Source organism: Anser cygnoides, chromosome 2 (genome assembly GCF_040182565.1).
Source record: "Anser cygnoides isolate HZ-2024a breed goose chromosome 2, Taihu_goose_T2T_genome, whole genome shotgun sequence".
Classification (NCBI taxonomy): Eukaryota; Metazoa; Chordata; class Aves; order Anseriformes; family Anatidae; genus Anser; species Anser cygnoides.
In genome coordinates, this window is record NC_089874.1 from 103101372 (window position 1) to 103124966 (window position 23595).

Genomic DNA, 23595 nt, shown 5'->3' on the forward strand with positions numbered 1-23595 from the left:
GTAAAGGTCACTGTATAATCTCCATTTATTGAAACAAATAGAGTTAATCACGGTACTCCATCTCTTGGAGATATCTTGGTGTGTTTTTTTTTTCCTTTTTTTCTTATTTTTTTTCCTTTTTTTTTCAAGAACTGAAACTCTTCAGTTTTATTACACTGAGCTTAATGTTCTGTTTATGAGCTTTCTGCATTGATAATAATGAGATGTTCATGCCCTTTTCCTTACATGAAAATTGACTTTTAAGGCAAGCTTAATTATACTTTTATTTATCAATGACTAGGGAAACAGTTATTTAGAGAAAAGAGAAAAACATGTTGAGCATTGTTATTGTGGAGATATGTAGTGATTAAAATATGCAGTCTTCTGTACCATTATAAATTTGATTAGATTAATAAAGTAATGTTATTCACATTAGAATAAATGGGGAATAAATGCAATCCTATATATACAGAGAAAATATTATCTGAAGAAGTATTAGTTACAGTGTTATTCAGATATACAGAAACTGATGCAGTATAGTGCTGTTTTCCAGTTTCTATGGTTCTGTACTTTTGTTTCACAGAATCCAGTGTATTTCAGACTTTCACTGAGCTGAAATTTTCAGGAAACTTTTTTCTGATGGAAAAATATTGTCTTAAAAATAAGAAATGCAACTGTAAGATTTCTTTTTTTGAAATGAGAAGGCTTTGCTGGAAAATATTTATTTACATTTCCTTAGTGACCCTTTCCAGTCTGGCAGGATACATTCCCTGCTACTGGATTCCTCTAAGCCTGTCTCAGAAGTCAGGGTGTACTGAGCTGCCTATGAGCCTTGCTTTACTTTAAAATGAAGTCTTGGTGTATCCAATAGGCCTTTTGTTTACTAGTTTCATGCTGATTCCATCATCCTGAATAGGCTTAACAACTGACTAAAGTGAATATTTAACTTCTGAAAATTGAAGGTATAGAATAACAGAATAACAGAATACAGGTACAAGTTGGATGACTTAGAATATAAAGTTTGCAGGAGAAATTAAAATGTAAATTATGCCAGCACTGCCCTTAAAATGATTTTTATTTATTTATTTCTTTATTTTGGCTTCTGTAGTATGCCTCAATTTGAATGCAGTTTCTGAGAACTTAGGTAACCTTGCAGAATGATGACTCAGTTTTTGTTTAATCACATCACTGAACCCCAGATCACTAGAGCTCAGTACTGGCTGGTGTCTGCCTGTTTTAACCTGTAATTGTGAAATTACGCTATGCATGCTATGCTGCATGCTTCTTTTAAATGGCAATGTTTCCTGTCTATGACTCACATCTCCCACAACAGGTTTTGTCCCCTTCTTTCATCCTTTTTAAATGCTTTGTGTTAGAACTTCTGTAAGGGAAGAATATTACTCCCACCTGGATTCAAGTTAGGTACTCTATATGTGAACCTACTCTAGTGTCCAGTGTGTTTCTTTAGAACAAATTTAGAGCAGTTTTCAGAACAATAGAACAAGCAGAATAAATTTTTGGAACTGTAAATTCCTTTTATGAGAAGTACCTGGGAGTACTTTTCTCACAGGTACAGATCCACTCAGGACCAGCCTCTATCTCTCCTTCTTAGTCAATGTCATCTTGGGGCTAACATGTTTTCATAGAATCATAGAATAGCTTGGGTTGGAAGGGACCTTAAAGATCAGCCATCTCCAACAGAACTGCCGTAGGCAAGGATGCTGCCCACTAGATCAGATTGACCAGGGCCTCATCTAAACTCGCCTTGAATACTTCCAAGGATGGGACAGCCACAACTTTTCTGGGCAACCTGTACTGCAACTGGGAACTCACAAGGGCAGAGTAGAGGGAGACAATCACCTCCCTCCACATGCTGGACTCTCCTTTTTTGATTCAGCCCAGGATGCAGTTGGCCTTCTGGGCCGCAAGCACACACTGGTGGCTCATGTCAAACTTTTTGTCCACCAGAGCCCCCAGTTCTTTTTCTGCAGGGCTGCTCTCAATGATTCTTCTCCCAGCCTGTACTTGTGTCAGGGATTGCCCCAGCCCAGGTGCAGCACCTTGCACTTGGACTTGTTGAACCTCATTAGGTTCATGTGTGACCAAAAGAAAAATTGGGGCTATTTTCTGAAGAAAATAGCTCCTGTACCAAATATTTGCTGATAACATTGGATTCTCTTCCTGTTTCACAACAAACAAGAAATATGTCATCAGTGAAATGTATATGGATTATGAATTTTACCAATTGCAGTAGAACACAAGTATCCCTAGTGTAATAAATTTTCCTGAGCCGCAGAACTGTCTTTGAGGCTGCACCTGTACTTCTGAATAAAATAGGAGTAAGGTTTGTTCTTTGAATTTGAGGCCACTTGACGTGATCTTAACCCTTCAAAAAAATACATAGGGCTTGGTCTTGGGTCTTTATTAGGCTGTTTGGAACTATTAATCCTATAGTCATACATAAAATCTCCCTTTCTCTTTATGCATATGCACACAGATATAAATATAAATATAAATATATATATATATGCATATGTATCTGTATATACCCACACAACCTCTACTGAATATAGAAACACACACGTTTATTCACTTAAACATATGAACGATGACCTTACAATTACAATATTGTTTATACACATAACATATTTCCATAACTCAAATGTTATAACTCTACAGCTCACATGACGACCCTCTATCTCTGAGATATAGCTTTTCTTTCTTTCTAGTATGCTGTATTTAAAATAATATAAAATTATAGAATGGATTGAGTTGGAAGGGACCTGAAAGATCACCCAGTTCCATTCCCCTGCCATAGGCAGGGATGCCACCCATTAGATAAGTTGCTCAGGGCCTTACCCAACCTGCTCTTGAACACCTTCAGGAATGGGACATCCAAACCTTCTCTGGACAACCTGTTCCAGTGCCTCACCACACTCTGAGTGAAGAATTTTCTCTTAACGTCTAATCTAAATCTCCCCTCTTTTATTTTTAAACCATTTCCATTTGTCCTGTCATAAAATAGTAATATACTCCCATTGTATGCTCCTGGAGAAGCTGGCAGCCCATGGCTTGAACAGGTACACTCTTTGCTGGGTCAAAAACTGGCTGGATGGCTGGGCCCAGAGAGTGGTGGTGAATGGAGTGAAATCCAGCTGGTGACTGGTCACCAGTGGTGTTCCACAAGGGTCAGTGTTAGGGCCTATCCTCCTTAAAATCTTTGTTGATGATTTGGATGAGGGAGTTGAGTATACCCACAGTAAGATTGCAGATGACACTAAGTTGGGGGGAAGTATCGATCTGCTGGAGGGTAGGAAGGCCCTGCAGAGGGACCTGGACAGCATGGGTCGATGAGCAGAGGCCAATGGGCTGAGGTTCAACATGGCTAAGTGCCGGGTCCTGCGCTTTGGCCACAACAACCCCATGCAGCACTACAGGCTTGAGGCAGAGTGGCTCGAAAGCTGTGCAGAGGAAAAGGATCTGGCCGTGTTGGTCGATGTTCACCTAAACATGAGCTGGCAGTGTGCCCAGGTGTCCAAGAAAGCCAACAGCATCCTGGCTTGTATCAGGAATAGTGTAGGCTGCAGGAGCAGGGAGGTGACTGTCCTCTTGTACTCTGCTCTGGTGTGGCTGCACCTCGACTACTGTGTTCAGCTTTGGGCCCCTCAGTACAAGAAGGACATGGAGGCCCTGGAAGGTGTCCAGAGAAGGGCTACAATAGTTGGGAATGTCCTGGAACACAAGTCCTGTGAGGAGCAAGTGAGGGAACTGGGGTTGTTTAGTCTGGAGAAGAGGAGGCTCAGGGGAGACCTTATTGCTCTCTACAGCTACCTGAAAGGAAATTGTGGGGAGTTGTGGGTCAGCCTCTTCTCACAGATAACTAGTGATAGGACTAGAGGGAATGGCCTCAAGTTGCACCAGGGGAGGTTTAGACTGGAAATTAGGAGATATTTCTTCTCAGAAAGTGTAGTCAGGCATTGGAACAGGTTGCCCAGGGAGGTGGTGGCATCAGCATCCCTGGGGGTGTTTAAAGGAAGTGTTGTATGTGGTGCTTAGGGACATGGTTTAGTGGGTGATATTGGTCGTAGAGGGATGGTTGGACCAGATGATCTTGGAGGTCTTTTCCAACCTAATGATTCAATGATTCTATGATTATCTGCCTGAGAAAAATGTTATTCTCCATCTTTTTTATGACCACCCTTTAAGTACTGAAAATCTGCAGCAGGATCACCCTGGAGCCTTCTCTTCTTAAGGCTGAACAGCCTTAGCTCACTCAGCCTTTCTTTGTGCAGCACCTTGCGCTTTGACTTGTTTAACCTCATTAGGTTCACATGGGGCCACTTTTGTAGCTTGTTCATATCCCTTTTGGGTGGCATCCCTTCCTTCTGTTGTATCAACTGCACCACTCAGCTTGGTGTCATCTGAAAACTTGCTGAGGGTGCACTCAATTGCACTGTCGAGGTCATTGATACAGATATTAAGCAGTACCAGTCCCAGGACAGACCCCTGAGGGACACCACTCATCACCAGCCTCCACCTGGACATAGAGCCGTTGACTATTGAACCACTCTCTGGGTGCGATCTTCAAGCCAACTCCTTATGGTCCACCCACCAAATCCATATCTCTCCAATTTGGAGACCAGGATGTCATGTGGGACCATGTCAAAGATCTTACAGAATTCCAGGTAGATGACATAGGTTGGTCTTCCCTTGTCAACTGATGCAGTCACTCCATTGCAGAAGGCCATCAGATTGGTCAGGCATGATTTACGCTTGTTGAAGCCATTCTGGCTGTCTCGGATCACCTCCTCATCCTGCATGTGCCTTTCCAGGAGGATCTGTTCCATGTTCTTTCCGGCACAGAGGTGAGGCTCACCAGTCTGTAGTTCACAGGGTCTTCCTTTCTACCCTTTTTAATTTTAATTTTTATTTTTGTACATTATTTGTAAAGGAGCTACAGAATCTCTTCTTGTTATTCTTTGCAACTCTTGCCAAGCTCAGTTCCATCTGTGCCTTGGCTTTTCTGATCCCATTCCTGCTCATCTGGATGGCATCCCTCTACTCTTCCCAGGCCACCTGTCCCTGTTTCCACTGTACATAGAATGTAGATAGAGATGTATGGTGTCCATCACAGAGATATTTTAATAGTGTGAAAATGAAGCTAAATTTTAAAGACATGAGAGATGAAGTAGGACCCATTGTCTAATGATGCGAAGTCTGCTGCTAAAGGACTGTGGAGAGAGCTGAACAATCATGGGATTTCATCCCTCTGTGTGCTAGGAATGGTCTGTGGTATGTATTGTTTCAGCAGTCACAACCACACCAGGGAGCAATCTAGCAATGAAATGGGACGGATAGATAACAGCGGTGTGAATGAATTTGTCTGCTTTATTAAGTGGACTAGACACAGTCTCAGTGTTAACTGTGAAATCAGAAGCTATTGCAGTTCACACTGCATTCAGAATTTTTGGCATTCAGATTTTGGTGCACCCTTCTGCAGAGATAAACAACACTTTTTGCCCCACTTTCTGTTTTCAAGGAGGAAAGTTGGGACAATCTGGATGAGCTCTGGCTCCAAAATCAGGCTTGTCAGTCAAAGGTGTTCTGAGCACTTAGAGGTGAATGGGTGGCTGTTACTGGGGAGGACACCTATGAAGGTGACTAGTTGAGGTATTTCTGAGAGGCAGGAACTCTGTGCTATCAAGGTCTGCTTCATCTACACCATGTCCTGGTCAGGACTATCAGCAGTTCATTGATCTTTAAATGAAACATTTCAGGCTCTCTCAATCTGCAATTTCAGCTGCAATGTATTTTGTTTAATTAAATCTTATTAAGTAAATTAATCTTTCTTACAGTATATTACCAATTTAGGTGCATTTTACTTATTCATAACTGTAACCACAGTACTAGAGTTCTGCAGTTTGCAATAGCTTGCTGTTTTATTGTGTTTTGTTTGTTTGTTTGTTTTCCTTTCCATTTGTTTGTTTTCTTTTTCATTTAAGTCCTTTTTGTACATTTCCATGTCATCTTGGATGGATGAGCTAGGGTGGATGAGCTAGCCTATCACAAGACTGGCTATGACAGCTTTTTCAGACCTGTCGATATATAATTTTATGTTAATTAGTAGTCATGTTGAAATTAGTTATTTCAGCAGGACCACACATATATGTCACCGTCTGTATGATGATGAATACTAAAGGACTTCTTGCCACATTTTGGAAGATGGCAGAGCATTTTCTCTCTCACACAACCTTGGGAAATTTGGGGGCATGTTTTTTTTTTGTTGTTTTTTTTTTTTTTCCTTTCATGTTCCCAAAGCATTCTGAGATCTTTAGATGAAAGACAGTAGAGACAGGTAAAGCATCCGAGCCCACTACCTCCAAAAGCAGCCTTCTGTGGCAGCCTTTCTTGTCTTGTTAATGGCTGACAGGAGACCAGCAGCTGTGTAATGAAATGTGTGAAGAACAAGTAGCCCCTGAAATTACAGAAGAGAATTGTGACAAAATAAAGGGAAAGATCAAACTCCTATGACCTCTGTTCAGGAATAAAAAGACTGCAACATTTGCTTATTATAGTCTGGATTAAATAGATTGGGTCTTGACCTTAATATTGCATTTCTTCAGTTGGAAAAAAAAAATGTATTTTGGCTAAGTTTCAGTAAGAGAACAATATTTCCAAGCATTTAGTACATGGGACTATTCTTTATCAGCAGAGGAGAAAATAAAATAAAATAAATAAAATAAAATAAAATAAAATAAAATAAATTATTATATTAAGGATAACTCTGCATTAATTTCATTGTTATTTGAAGTCAAATTTATTCTCTTTCAAAAAAAATGTAAAACTTTTATATTCAGAGTTTCAACACAGTGAAATGACTGATAAAGTACGTAATACTAGATAAAGATGTTCCATTGCATCAGTTTGTATCACCTGACAAAATAGAAAATGGAAAACAGAAACCTAAACCTTTCCAAAGTTTACTTTTAAAAAGGCTTTTTGTTGTTGTTGTTTATTTTCAGGCTGGATTCTGATGAATGTTACAGACTGGACTCTATTTAAGCATAACTTCAAATGAGAAGTAAATTCCTTTATGGAAACGGCATTATATCATCTTAGAAATAAGATTAGAATGCATTTATTAGAATTTAATCAATTTGTGGTAGCTGTTCCATTAAGAAAAGAAGCTTTCACTGAAATACATAGGAGAAAAGGGGAGGGATTTCATTCACTCAAGAACTTTTGAAGGATTCCAGTGTGAATTTACTCTCCATATTACCCACCTACAGACCCACATTAATTTCCAAGTATACTCTGCAAACCTGACTCTGGGCCAGGCAAGGGTTGACAGATTCTTCTTTCCTTCCACTTGGAGGTGAGTTCCTTCATGAAAAAGAGATTCTTTGAATTAAACTGAAAAAGAGCAGCCATCTGTGCTCAGAGGAAGAGAGGCAGATTTTTATTCTAAGAAGAATGTTCATACTCCGTTTTGCACGCACACGCAAGCATTTTGCTTTAGGCTTCAGCAAGTATTTAGGTGCATAAAAATACCATCTGCTATAACTCTTCCACTATGGAAACTATATTTAAACAGTAAGTACTCAATTCATTTAATCCATTTTGTGAGAGAACTTGTGCACCTAATTTGTTTTTGTAAATTCTAATCTGAAATTCTGTCTGTGTATCATTAAAAACACAGCACTTCACAAGTTACTCTGAAATGCGTGGAGCTGTGGCAATACCCGTACAGTGTCTGATAGGCTCTCTTAAAGGAATAGACCTATTGATGCAAATTGACACCTCTACAATCAAAGTAACCTTTTCACCATTCCTGAGTACACCCTATGCAACATTGTTGGATAAGGAAACCCTGTCCTCAACAAAACAAAACAAAACAAAACAAAACAAAACAAACAAAAAAAAAAAAACAGGAGAGATGTAACCAGTATCAAAGGGACAGGAAGAGGAATCTTAAATAGTATTGATGTTGAAGTACTTGTAAATAAATTGAGCACAGCCAGAAATGATTTACACAAATTAGAATACCCATTGTGGTCTTCTCTATTAGCATTAGGAACTTACAAATGGCCCTTATCTGATACACTGCCTTGATAGGAAAATTAATGAAAGGGACTACCAATCGACTGTGAATGAACTTGGTATAGCTCAAAATAACATTTCTCTAGTTCTTAGTTGTATCCAAGCTCAGCTTGCGTTCTATGGTAGCAGCAATTATAAGAAAAGGCAAGGACAGCACCTTATCCACTGGAAATAGAAAGGTAATTTGGGATAATACAACTAAATTTGAAAAGGAATTCCAAACCTGGTGGTATTTAGTTAATTTTACTTACAAAACTTGGAAACTGTACTCATATATTGGAAAAGGATATGTATGTATGAAATTTTTTTGTGATTTTATATTTGTAAGCAATATTACTGTAGATACAAGTAGTCACTTAAATATTTGTGTTTGTAACTACTGAAATTATGGGATGGGACTTTAATTATCCAGCTCCTGTTACATCTCATCAATTGCCACAATCTAATTATGCATTGAATCGAGATTTACTGCCTAGACCCATGAGAATGAATCTTACACAGGTGACAAAATTACTGAAACACAATGAGTTGTGGTAACTGCTAGAACATGCCTGAAACAGTAGACAAAACCCTCTAATAACACATCATGACACAAAAGAAATGCACCATGTACTGGTATGAGTGAGAAGAAATGGAGAACATCATTGATGAGAAACCCTTCTTGGGTGGTCATTGAATTTTTAATTACATACTTCATCCAGTTGTGATTTTATTAACTCTAATATTAGCCTGTCTATAATTACATATAATGTTATTTAAATATATATATAATTATTACTTATGTTGTATATAAAGTTTTAGTACATGATAAAACAAATAGCCCAACTTCAACCACCAAAAACATATGTACATAACAAATAGCAATAATTCACTGTCTATTTACCGTGGATGTATAAGCACATAAATTATCAATATACTCTTTGTGGCGTGGAGGCAAGAGGTGGCTGGACCAACACTCTGTGAGGGTAAGATGAGTTAACTATAATCATGAGGTGGACTGTGATAGTGTATAGTTGCATGTCATGATCTTCCCTTGAACAGGGACATCTCTTAAGATTATTCCTCAAGGTTGACAGATTCCTCACCTGTACAGATAATCAGTAAGTAAGTAATATCTACCTTTCTGAAACTTTGCAAATAATTTGCTAAACCTGCTGAAACTTTGTAATCTTAGCTAAGTGATATAAAGGATTGACTGTGCGTATAATCCTTTAGGCATAAACCATTACGTCTAGGATTGCAATACAATCCAGTTGTATCTAAACTCCTTGGAATTTGGACAGCTAAAGGGACTCCATTCTGAACCTTGTGATTCAACATGAGGGTCTCCCTGATGCTTTTAGTTCGCTTCTGTCCTCTATGCAGTAAATAATCAAGTGATCTTGCCATCACAAATCTTCTTATTGTTACATTTATCATTACAGCTTTGTTAAATTGCTGTTTTGTTCCTGATTAAGCTTTGATGAAACATTATTTTCATTAATAAATATGTTGCTGCTTGTCTTTTATGAGTGAAGTGCATAATTCCATTTGCAACAGTGTCTAAAACATTGTTTATGAAAGTCTGTCCTGTATGCTTTGACATTGAAGTAACGTTCTCATTATGTCTGTGAACTATGCTGAACCATGTAAAAGCCAACCAAATAATCAAGGTAAGAAGGCTTTGAAAGGTAAGCATGGCTTTGAAAGCAGTATACTTGTGATGATGTCCCAGTGACAAAAACACATGCAAAGTATTTGGAGCAAGTCTGGGTCTTAGCTCATGGTTCTTTGTAGAGTTGTGCTGTAAAAGCTCAAGTACCAGCTTGTGTCAGCTCTCAATCCATGCATTGTGCAAAGCACAACTGAATATTCTCATAGAGTGTTGCTCCTGCTCTAAGTTTTGGATGATTTATTTAGAATTAGAAAATACCACTCATTGTAAGCTCAATCACAGAATATTAACCAAAATTCCCAAACATTTGTTCTACATCATCTTTCTGTTTACACATATTCGGAATCACTTATTGTTTCCTTTAAAAGTTCCCTTACTGGGAAGAGCAAACTAAGGATTATTTTGTGTTAATGAATTTGTGCTACACACTGACCTGCTTAACAACACATGAAGAGCAATTGTCTTCTAGGGATGGAGCCCTAAAAGTTCCAAAGCTTACTGTGCTTCACTTTAACTGCCTAGAACCAGTCATCCAGAAACATTTATTTCAGAATTAGCTCATCTGCTAAGTGTCTTCTTACTGGAACTCTCAAGACTTGACAGTTTTCTTCATTGGGACAGCAGCCTAAATAGGTGTACATTAAAGCTCAAATGGAAGAATGACAGTAAGTATTGTTCACATTTTTTTATCTGGAAAATACAACCAACAGTCCTTCTAGAAAGTTTGTTTTCAGTCTATATTACATTAATCCTGTAGATTCCCAGTTAACATTCAGTATTTCATTCATCTAAGTAGTTGATATGCGTATGTTTGTACTTTGAAAAGAACTGCAGCATTTCAAGGTTTGAGGGAATCTTAGCAAGAAAAAGCTGGTGTTATATTTGTCCAGATTAAAATAGTAAAATAAATGCCTTACATCAATACATTCAACAAATCAGTACTAAAAACTCATTTAGCTAATGCTCTATTAAAAATGCAGAGTATTTCAGTCATATAATTGATTATAATAGTAATTAGTTTATTGCCAGATACTGCATGTACAAGTGTTAACTTTTTTTTCCATTCATGCTTATATTTCACCTAAGATGCTAAATATTTATAAATACAAGCTGTCTCTGTTAGAGAAATATTGATAAACAATTTTCAAGTTATCCCTTTGTTCATTCTGTCACTTAATCATCCTCAAGAACCAAAACATTTTTAGATACAAGCTGTCTCTGTCAGAGAAATGACTTTCATCTGATGCTTTCACAGTTGCATTCATCAGGGAATCAGAGAAGTGGAGAATGCTCAGAAGAGGCTTAAATAATAAAGAGCTGTGTATCACTGCAGAGGCCTATTTTTTTTTTTTTTTCTCCCCCAAGTCTTTGCTCTGAGGGTTTATCTGATCAGGACATTCCTTTTAATTCCTTGTTTTACATTTCTACAGTGGAGATTTGAACCTGGTTCTCTGTTGTCCTGCATAAACACCTGAAACTTTCACTTAGCAAATAAAGCCACCTTCTGTCCTTAAGCTTTTTATTATTCCTGCAGAGGGAACCTAGCAGAGAGATGTTAGTGCACAGCTGTACACTCTGCTTTGTTTCTAGGGTCTGCCACTTCTCCTGTAATTTATCCAAGATATGGGTTCGATGGATTAATACTGACCCACTCATGATCTAGAGTTTGGTGCATATTGTAACTGTGGTGGGTCTTTAAAGACATGTTGTCTCTTCTTTCTCTCTGTATAGCTTTTACACTGGCCTATGGTCTAACTGAATAAAAAAATTATTATGATAATCAGTCTCTTTTTAATGATGAAAATGAGTAATCACAAAACATGGCACATTACAATTTCTAATCTGATCACCCATGTAATTGTGACTGGAATCTCTGTGGCTTTTTATACATAAATGAACCATGGTAAAAAGATTCTCAAAGACAATTACTATTATTATATAGGATACCTCTGATGTGCCATATGTGTGTTGTTCATACAAAGTCCAGTGTGTTTAATTTCTATCAGTAGCAGGACAGGGGAGGAAAAAAATGGAAGATTCTGACACTGTATTACAAGCTTACTAGCATGGCAAAATGCTTTGTAATGCAATGTATTTGTAAGTAGTAGTAAATTAGGAGCATAAAAACATCTTACAAAACAGCATCACAGGTGGAATCAACAGACTAAGACAAGTAAATATACATAGCATTAAGTTAATAAATACTGAAATGCCTTTATTTCCTTCATTGCTACTATCATTTACAGCAGCACTAAACAACAACAAAAAGCCACTAAAATTTATACACCCTCTGCTTTTCTTAAAAAAGGCATAGAACAGTTTAGAATCAGCACAGAAGACTTCTAACAAGGCTATGTCTGAATGTCTGAAGTGGGAAAGGACCTCTGGAGGCCATCTCATCCAACTTCCCTGCTCAAGCAGGGACACCTAGGATGAGTTGCTCAGGACCATGTCCAGGTGGCTTCTAGATATCTCCAAGGAAGTAGACTTTACAGCCTTTGTGTCACTCCCAGATACATAAGCCTGGCTCTCATCCCAGATGCAAAATCTTTCAGAGTGTTTTGAAAGAAATGTGGCCAAGGCTTATTCTCAGAATTGTACTCAAGGAGCATTAACACTCTTTGCATATTTAAGGATGTCTTTCAGTGTAATGTCTTACAGCAACCAGGTAGCCCCCAGAGAATGTTTTGCCTGGGTATTCAGGCAAATATACTATATACTACTATACCAGGCTCAGTCCTGTTTAACATCTCCATTAACACAAGGAGAGGAAAACAAAAAACAAACAAACAAAAAAAAACAGGCAGAAATAGATGCTGGGGGCCACCTAGCCAGAAGGTATGTTGGCGAGAAAGAGAGAAGGGAGGGAGGGAGGGAAAGAGAAAGAGAAAAAGAGGATAGAAGGATTCTGGTAAGAAAATCTTCGTGTGTTCTTCAGTGAACAAAGTCACAGTGTCTATTTCACTTTCTGCTGTGAAGTTTTTTTCCTGAACGCTCCTTTTTTACCCTGATAATCTACTGGAATTTGCAGACCCTGTTAGACTTCTTAATCCTGATGTTTGTGAAGGAAGGCTTATTAATCTTTGTGTATTTTGCTAGTTCTACTGTAGCTCTTCTATTGGCCAGCTTCATGGAGATTTTTAATTCTCTAGATATTACATTTCTTCTATTTTCTTCATCAGGACATGATCCCATATTTTTGAAGACTGTTTTCAAATAACTGCCCTTGCCCCTACCTTTTAACAAAGCTGTTTTCTTTTCTCAAGACTTTCATGAATATAGTAAATTAGTTGTCTTGCAATACCGTTCCTTAAAAGTCTCCACACTGTATGTAATATTTTAATTCACTTAACTGACCCTTTAATTTTTAATTTTTATTTTTAACAGCCTTCCAGATTCCTAAGCTCACATGGCATTAACTTGTGGACATACAGAAGTGAAGAAGTTTAACTTTTATCTAATGAATTCATGTGTTTTATGTGAGAATCTCTTTTCTTTTGCTTATACCTTTTGACTTGATCTTGTTACAGGGTCAATATCATGCTGCTATTATTAATTTATAGTGATGTTAGAGAAGGACGATGCTTTCAGATCCTGGAGCTTTCACAACTGCACAGATTTTTCCCCATGTTGTAGAGTAGTACAATTTATGGTGCATTTCTTATCCAGCTGTGATTGACAGTGTATTTGTAGCTAGGTGTTCAGAAGATGATGACTGTTAGTGTCCCAAGGGGCTGTCTATCTGTTTGACTTTTAAAACATAACATATGCTTTATAATGTTTTGTTTCAAAATCAGATTGTATGTGGGAGATGGTATTTTTCAAAAGATTTAAAGACCTCTAGGGAAATGTTAAGGAATCCTAACTACTAAGAACTTCCAAATGAAGTTTTGTTTCCAGAGTTCAGTTTCCATAAAGTAGCAGTAAAACTCATTATATCACTTGCTTTCAAATTTGTCCTTGGGTCAAATAACAGTTTTCAGACTTTTTTTTTTCCTAAATAATTTTATGTGGTAAAATAGTAGGTATTTTATTTTATTTCATTTTATAATAGAATAACTGATGGTGTTCTGTTTGGTAACAAGTGCTGAATGAAGTGGAAATGTCTGCTTACCTTCTATTTTAAGAAAAATAAGGATTATTTGGTGGTTTGGATTTAATAATTCTAAAAATACATACTTTTATTATTTTTATGCTAAAATCCTTTTCCCCTTTCTGTTTTCTCCATGGTCAGAAATAACATTGGGACATATATGAGACAGTTTATATAAAAAAAAAAAAAGACAAGTTAAGATGGCAAAAATAAATGTGAATACATTCACATTTAAATTATTTCCTCTTTATATATTTATTTTTAGTTAATATTCTGTTTAATATTTATTTGAATACAAAATAACTCAAATCTGTTTGATTCTGAGAGATGGAAAAATCCCTAAAAATTCATTTTTTTGGTACTAAATTAGATGTATGCAGGTTTTTTTATTATATTTTTAGGGTAGTATTTGAAATAGTATTAAGTTTCCTTTAGAAAAGGGGGGGGGGGGTACTTTTTGACTCCATGCTCACCTGTAAAGTTAAATGCTATTAGTGAAATTTTCTATGTAGATTTTTCTAAGTCGATCTCATTGTTGACAACAGAGGACAAATTATTTTTATTACTAACATTAATTATTAATTTTAGATGTATAGAAGAAAAGTAAGGACAAAATCTGGATGCTCTTCCAAAAATCATCCTCCAGACTCAAATCCTCAAAACCTAACAGCTTTGCTGCACTTTCTTGTCTGGAACAACACAATTCAATATTTAAGTTCTCAATATTTCAGTTGTATGTGAGAGAAAATATTAAAGCTCGTTAGGAAAGTTTGCTATACATTTCCTATAAAATGGATATCATGTTCCTTACTAGATTTAGTCTCAATTGCTATCTGGAATTTTAATCATGGTAGACTTTCCATTATTTCTTCTCTTCAAGAGAAGACATCAATTCTATTCTTCCTTTCTGAATTAAATTCATCATCTTAATTCATCTAAATTCATCTGAAGTATTGCATTACTGTCTTGTATCAGTATTTTCATAAGATATAACTATCATTTCCTAAGAACTTTTTACACTACAACACTAATGAAGTTTACAAGCAGTAATATTGAATAATATTTATCAAAAATTCTTATTAAAATTACAAAACTGCAAAATTAAATATCAACAGAGATAATTGCTTGAAGCATCAAATGATTTTTTTAACACAGGCTTTAAACAAAAAGTTCTCTGTGAATTTTATATTTTATTTATTTATGTATAAATAAATAAATAAGTTCTAAATTTCTATAAAAATCACCAAACCTCTGTTTTCCTCCCTTGTGAATCTCTTATATTCTCTGATAGTAAGCTTTTGGAATAATGTAATGTGGCCCTGGGATGTGCTTTTATTGTGGATTCTATGGATTCTAGAGACAGACTATCAGTTTTGAAAGAGACTAAGCGGGCAAACTAGATCATGACTCTTAAAGTGATTGCTGTGTCCTCTTCTATATGTATTTTTTATTATAAGAAAATATTAGAGAAAAACAAGAAAGTACACAGCTAGTCTATGGAACTTTGAGAACTTTTCCCTAACACACTATATTCTTTGAGAGCTTTTCCCTAACACAGAATATTCTTCTGCATGGTTGTTTTTAATTATGCATATATCTAGAGTTTCTGCATTTTCTTTATATTATTAGCTATAATTAATATTCTTAGTATCAAATTATGCCTTTGGCATGTTATAGCAGTTACTAATTATAATCACCTTCAATGTTGATTGCAAATTAGTTTGTTAAGAAAATTCATAACTCTAGATATTACAGAGTGACTTAAAAGGTAGAACTAATACTGTTGTTTTTACAAGAGGCTTGGCACTTTAAGGACTAATGCATTTTTACCATCCAAGTACAATTTTACGTATTTATTACCTATTTTCTTTCTTTTTTCTTTTGTTTTACTAAATTAATAGTTGCACTTTTTGTTTGAATTTTGATCACTTATTTGCATATCATTTGTCTCAATTTGAAATCCAATTTTCTAGTGCGATATATTACCATGAATTTTTCATCTCTGTGTCTTATTACACATAAAAGCAAATGGCAGTGAAAATTAAATAAGTTTCAATATATTAATGATCTTCTTAATGCTGGTTCTTTATGACAACTTTTTGAGAAATTAAATTCAGTACTTTAAAACTGGGGAAAGGGACCTGTAAATTCTAAATCTACCTAAAATCCATTTCAATCTCTACTTGCCTCTGACAATACTATTTCACATGAGTGCTGTACAAAACAATGTCTTGACAAAGTATACAGTGATTCATTTGTAACTTTTTGATTAAACATTTGTCTCTGCATGTGTGTGGGTTATATAACTCTATACTCAAATCCTATATTATTAATTCACAGTCTTGTGCATCATGGTATATTTTGTTTCTACAAAATCACACAAGTAAAGAAATATTTTTTTCTTTTAATGGTGTATGTAGTAATAGGGAAGTATTTAATAAAAGAGAACAAGAAATATAGCTTAGCTACTCGAACCTTTTGCTAAAGGTTGAGGTAAAAGGTTAAGGTAAATGTAATTTGGCTATCTATAGTCCTTGAAATCTAGCAATAAACATGTCCTCAGACATGCTGCTGCAATATTTCCAGTTCTTGTAATTAGTTGCTTTTCTCAGTCTCAAGTAAAACTTTTGCTTTAATGGGTACTGCTGATTTCACATTAGGAAAAAATTCTTTACTGTGAGGGTGGTCAAACACTGGAACAGGCTTTCTAGCCAGGTGGTTGATGTCCCAAACCTGTCAGTGTTCAAAAGGCATTTGGATAATACCTTCACTAATATGCTTTAAATTTTGTTTAGTCCTGAAGTGGTCAGGGCTACATGCTTTTGTAACTCTTCTAACTCTGCTCTTCTAACTATTTTATATTATATCTTCAAAAGTCTTATCATAATGCTACCCCTCTATCCCACTCTTGTTTTAGCTAGCCCCCCCTTTACCTGAAAAATAATGCTTAATATTTAAATTTAAAACAAATTAATGTCCTCATTTTCCTGAATCCCAAGATTATTAAAATTTTCTTGAACTATATTCAAAGAGTCAATAGAACAATTACATCTTGTATTTTCCATCTGATAGTCTTACTAGCACAGCCCGCATGACGATTTGCATCATTTTTAACAGCATCAATTTGCTGACTCTTATCAAGCCTAAAGTTTGCTTTAGGCCTTCACATCCATTTCCTTCAGTGTCTATCCTAATAAGTGATAATCCTAATTTTGTATTTGTTCACTTAAAAATGTAGTGCTTCACATTTTTTTATTATCTTGTTGATGTCACTTTCTCCAGTCTATCAAAATTATTTTCATCCTGTCTTGCAGAGTGTTTATGACTCTACTTATCTGTTTAGTATTTGTGAATAGTCTAAATGTTATCTTTATCTCATCATCCAGGTGGCTAACAAAAATGCTTCAAAGGACCACTAAGATGGTCTTCTGAGAATATAAATTGTAACAACTGCTTCACTTAAATGGTTTAACCTGCTATGCATTCAGTTTTAGAGACTGAATGAGCACATGAGGTTGCTTTTAATATTTTTGTGGAAGGAAGAAGCGTTAAAAGTTTTAAATGGCATTTTCAGTTCTGCTTCCTGATGTCTTGTAACACTATCCTAGCTATCCTACCAAAGGAATAAATTGAATTTTGCTAGTTTTGGAGTGTTTTTTTTTTTTTTTGGTCTTCCTTACTGTATTATTAATATTCTCTCTATACTTAGAAATGAATAGTTGATGTTCAGTTCCTGTTATATCTCTAGTTATAGCAGTGAGAATAACCAGCTGATAATTCTTTGTGTCACTCTCCTCTCTGCCTATGTTTGAAAGATAGACACATTTACTGGTTCTTAGTGGTGGACACTATAAACAGTATCATGATAAAGAGATTATTTCCTTTTTTTATTTTTATTTATTTATTTATTTATTTATCAACACAGATACAATCATTTTCCTTAACAGATGCTGGCAGGGTAGAGTTGACATTTGTTCACTGAATGTTGTTATCTTCCTCAGATATACTCACTGGTGTATTTGACCTAAAACATTTACAGATAAGTTGAAAATATTTTTCTCACACTATGCCAGGAAAAAAAGGAAATATCCACACTGATTTATACTTTATATCTTCTAAAAACATTTAAAAAATCCTTTATTAAAGCCTTTTTATTTAAATAAATGAGTTACAATAATTACAAAATAGGTAATTCAGTAATTCAGCTAGAACATGATAATGAATTCCTGTTGGAACATACTAAAATTTACACCATCTAGGTAGCTTATTGTTTTTTTTTTTTTGTTTTTTTTTTTTTTTTAACATGGACAAAACACTCTGATAAACACTTGTGATGTAAGCAACGTCATTTCCCCTCTTCAAATGGGAAAGTTAAGGCATAGAATCTGAAGTGGCTTCTCAAAGATCACATGAGCAAACCAGCAATAGTGCTAGGTTAGAGCCTTAGTCTTCTGAATTATTTTCTTCTTTTATAAACAGAGACATCAGAGACATACACAAATCAATCAACTGAAGGTGTTGTTGTATTTGGAAATCCAATGTTGCAGGTCTGTTGGAGTCTCAGACACATTTTGAAATACTCCATCAATGTGAACACCTGTGGTAAAAAATCAAAACCAAACCAAACAAAAAAAAGGGGGGGGGGGGGGGCTTTAATGAAAACAAAGAAAAACAAACAAACAACAACAACAAACATACTAATGTCTGTAACTTATGGTCCTAGGGTGAAATAATACATTTATATTACATTGACAGAATTTGTTCATCCTGAACTTGTTTTGGCATTTTTTGGAATCAGTGAGTTGATTTTCTTTAGACTTTGTTTTTCAATGTGTTAGCATAAGACCAAAAAAAAAAGAGAGATTATTTTTGTTTAGTTTTAACATTTTTAATTTCTAGGTCTGACCAACTGAAGAGTCTGAGTGTAGAGTGTGATTTTGTAGTAATCCGATGACTATTTCTGTCATAAAGTATCATTAACCTGCACTGACATACTGTCATTGAGAATTTTGAATTTTCAAGACAGATAGAAAGTCTTAAATAATGAGCTGAAGAATCATAGTTCATTGCAATAAAAATTTTTATCCATGTTCATCTGAACCCAGTTGTCTCTTCCCCACACTGAACAGTCCCAGACTTTTCTCATAAGAGAAATACTGCAGCCCTCTCATCGTCTTCATGGACCTTCACTGGACATGCTCCAGGATGTCCATGTCTCTCTTGTACTGGAGAGTCCAGAACTGGACACAACACTACAGGTGTGGCTTCACCAGAATTCAACTAAGATGTAAAGCTGAAGGACAATGAACAATTGACATAAATACTTGTCTACACCACCTCAGTTTGGTTCCCACCTTCTGACATTTATCCATGAAATTGCCTGAGAGAGAATACAAGTCACCTACTTCTGACAGACATTTTGAAAGATATGCAAAAGAAAGTACATGAGATAGCAATTGTCTTTTGGGTGAGTTAATATGCAAGGTTAATGCTCTGCTTTAACAGTGGTTTATGGTGTATTGCCACGTTAAGAAAAGAACCAGGGTCATTGGTTCCCCAACATTATATCAATCATACTGTCTTATAAGAAGAAAGAACTGTAAGCTATCAGACAGAGATCTTTGAAAAAGTTGAGGTGGCAAAAGCTTAATTTTATTTTCAAGGAATTATCCCACAGTAGTTTCCATTCTTATTGTATTTGAGATTTCTTCCCATCTCTTTTTCTTTCAGCAGAGGACTATGGGCTGTCTTGCAACTGAATATTCATTGATATAAATCCTTCGCCGTCAGCAATACAGATTTTGAAATCAGTGTTAACTGTCAATTTTGTTGATGATGCATAAGGCATAATAGAGCACAGGTTGTGCTTTTACAGCTTTTTGTCAGCGGTATTGACAGCAGTAAAACCCTGAAGCAGAATTTACACAGGAAGCAGATATGTGCACTACAAGATGTTACTTTTAGTATTTCTTTTCTAGTTCATAGCTTTTTACTGTCCATATTTTAATTGGTTCATTGCCAACATAAAAAGATAACATTTTATATCTATAATTAAACAACATTTGGGCATTATCTGACCCTGTAATATAATTCCCCTTCTGTCTCAGTACAAGTACACCTAATTAAATATACTCCAGTCTTCTCCTCATGTCAAACATTTCAGATTTTATCACTTCATAGGCTTTACATTACACACAGACTTGTGATGTACAGCAAAAGAGTAATGAGAGAAAGAGGTGGTGGAGAATGTAATATTTTAATGAATGTGGTGTATCTTTTTTTTTTAATTGTATTTTAAGAGGAAGTATAGATATAGAAGAAAATGCACAGATTTTTTTTTTCCTCTCTCTTCTAAAACAGTAGACACGATTTTCTAGTCTTTTAACAAAAATACTGAGTGGAATAATGTCATGACTTTTTTTATTACTGGAAATAAATTTTAAGAATAAACAGTCATGGTATTAGTTTTCAAATGCTTAATATTTATGCTAAAGCATTAATGAGAAGCGCTTTTGTGAATCATTAGTAAATTTAATATTCTATACATTTCACTTTTTTACTCATATTTGTTAATCTTTTGATCATGTTTTGTTTAAGCAACGTAAGAGTCCATATTTTGTGATCATGATCTTCTTTCTGTTTTCCTCAGAGAGAAAGAACCCAGCAATAAGAACAGTGTTCCACATATATTATTGTTATAGGGTTGTTTATGTGAATGTGATGCATTCTAGGATTCTTTATGCAGCACTGGTGAGACCACATCTGGAGTACTGTGTCCAGTTTTGGGCTCCTCAGTACAAGAGAGACATGTAGCTACTGGAGAGAGTCCAATGATGACCACAAAGTTGATTAAGGACATCTCTCATATGAGGAAAAGCTGAAAGAGCTGAGACTGCAACCTGGAGAAGAGAAGGCTGAGGAAGGATCTTATCAATGCCTGTAAACACCTAAAGTGAGTGTGAGAAGAAGACAGAACCATTCTCTTTTTGGTGGTGCCCAGTGACAGGACAAGAGGCAACAAGCACAAACTGGAACACCAGAGATTCCCTCTGAACATCAAGAAGCACTTCTTTACTGTGCAGCTGACTGAGCACTGATGCAGATTTCCCTGTTGGGGTATCCATTTTTGATTAAAGACATTATGATTAAAATAAAAGATAAGTAATAATTTTAAAAAGCGAACAGAGCTCAGTGGCTTGGGGAACAAGCTTAAAGGAATTGTTTTGCTGGGAGCGAAAGTAGGGATGGGGGAGAAGGACGCAATAACAAGAAATCAGAAGAGAAAAAACCTTTCATCCAGATTTGTTTGACCACAACACCGTAGACAATGAGGTCAGTAGACTGACTGAAGCTCCAAGGATTACATGAACACCACAGAGCAGAATGTTGGCCCTGGCTGATTTCTTAGGCATACAGATGGTGGCTGTCGAAAGTACACTCTGGAACAACTTGTACAGTACAGTAGCAAGGCAAGCCACTAATCATATATTGCTCAGTTAATCAATCATTCACCTAAAAAAGAACAGATGGCACAATTCAGAAAGAGTCAATTACCAGTGAACAAAAGGGCTCATCGGTATTTCTGGCCTATCTTTGCAATCTACAAAATAGACTTGTCTGTTTTATGGATTGGGTAGCTGTTCAGTGTCAAACTGAATTCACTGATATGCTTCTCTCTTTATAAAGATAATTTAAAATGAATGTATCACTGATAGATTCATTATCCATAAACTAAGATAAGAGTCAATAATAAACAAACCCAAGCTAAACTAAAGGAACTTTGGGAGTCCCTGTAAGACATTAATAGAGTAATCAGTTCCAACAGTTCTTACTGTGATAGCATAAAGATGGCTAATGTCCTTAACTTGCTTTTCTTTCCAGAAAGACTGCAAGGACTGGCTGGAAATAGTCCAATCACTGAAGCCCTAACAGGAGTATTAGTGACTCCAGCACTGTGTTGATGAAGCCTTAGTGTTTTGAAAGATATGCCCCAAAACTCACTCCCATTTTTAAAAAGGGTAGAAAGGAAGACCTGGGGAACTACAGACTGGTGAGCCTCACCTCTGTGCCCGGAAAGAACACAGAACAGATTCCACTGGAAGCAATGTCAAGGCACATGCAGGACAAATGAGGTGATCCGAGACAGCCAGAATGGCTTCAACAAGCATAAATCATGTCTGACCAATCTGGTGGCCTTCTGCAATGGAGTGACTGCATCAGTTGACAAGGGAAGACCAACCTATGTCATCTACCTGGAATTCTGTAAGGCCTTTGATATGGTCCCACATGACATCCTGGTCTCCAAATTGGAGAGATATGGGTTTGGTGGGTGGACCATTCAATGGATAAGGAGTTGGCTTGAAGATTGCACCCAGAGAGTGGTTCAATAGTCAACGGCTCTATGTCCAGGTGGAGGCTGGTGATGAGTGGTGTCCCTCAGGGGTCTGTCCTGGGACTGGTACTGCTTAATATCTGTATCAATGACCTCGACAGTGGAATTGAGTGCACCCTCAGCAAGTTTTCAGATGACACCAAGCTGAGTGGCGGAGTTGATACAACAGAAGGAAGGGATGCTATCCAAAGGGACCTGGAAAAGCTTGAGAATTGGGCCCATGTGAACCTAATGAGGTTCAACAAGCTCAAGTGCAAGGTGCTGCACCTGGGTCAGGGCAATCCCAGACATGAGTACAGACTGGGAGAAGAACTCATTGAGAGCAGCCCTGCAGAGAAGGACTTGGGTATTCTGGTGGATAAAAAGCTGACATGAGCCAGCAGTGTGTGTTCGCAGCCCAGAAGGCCAACTGCATTCTGAGCTGCAGAAGAGGAGTGGGCAGCAGGTTGATGGAGGTGATTGTCTCCCTCTAATCTGCCCTTGTGAGTTCCCACTTGCAGTACTGTGTCCAGATCTGGGATTCCCAGCACAAGAAGGATGTGACCTATTAGAATAGGTTCAGAGGAGGGCCACAAAGATAATAAAGGGGCTGGAGCACCTCTCCTACAAAGGAATGCTGAGAGAGCTGGGGTTGCTCAGCCTAAAGAAGAAAAGGCTCCGGGGTGACCTCATTGTGACTTTTCAGTACTTAAAGGGGACTTATAAAAAAGATGGAGAGTGACTCTTTGCTCAGTCAGATAATGAGAGGATGAGGGAGAATGGTTTTAAACAGAAAGAGGGGAGATTTAGATTAAAGGTTAGGAGGAAATTCTTCACTCAGAGGGTGGTGAGTCACTGGAACAGGTTGCCCAGAGAGGTTGTGGATGCCCCATCGCTGGAGGTGTTCAAGACCAGGTTAGATGAGGCTCTGAGAAACCTGATCTAGTAGGTGACATCCCTGCCTACGGCAGTGGTGTTGGAGCTGTCTGATCTTTAAGGTCCCTTCCAACCCATGCCATTCTATGATTCTGTGGAAAATATCAGGAGAGGGTATGTGTCTGTGAATCCTGTTGGGATGTCATGTTATCACTAAACAGAGCAGTTTTGGAGGTGAAAAGTTGGGCCCTCAATACTTCATATCAGTTAATTCTGGCATGTTACTACTGATTACACTTGCTCTTGTGAAAGTTCTTCCAAAGTATTCAGCTTTTCTTTGCATTGTTTAAGGAACCTGAAAACCTTGCTCAGAATGTATGATTTTCAACAGTGTTAATTTGATAAAATGATGCTATAAGCTCAGCATTATGATTCTTCAATCTTCTCATGGACTGTGTTGTCTAATATGGGGATTGGATGAATCCCTTTTTAAATTTCTTTGTGAGTCTTCTGCAAAATCTC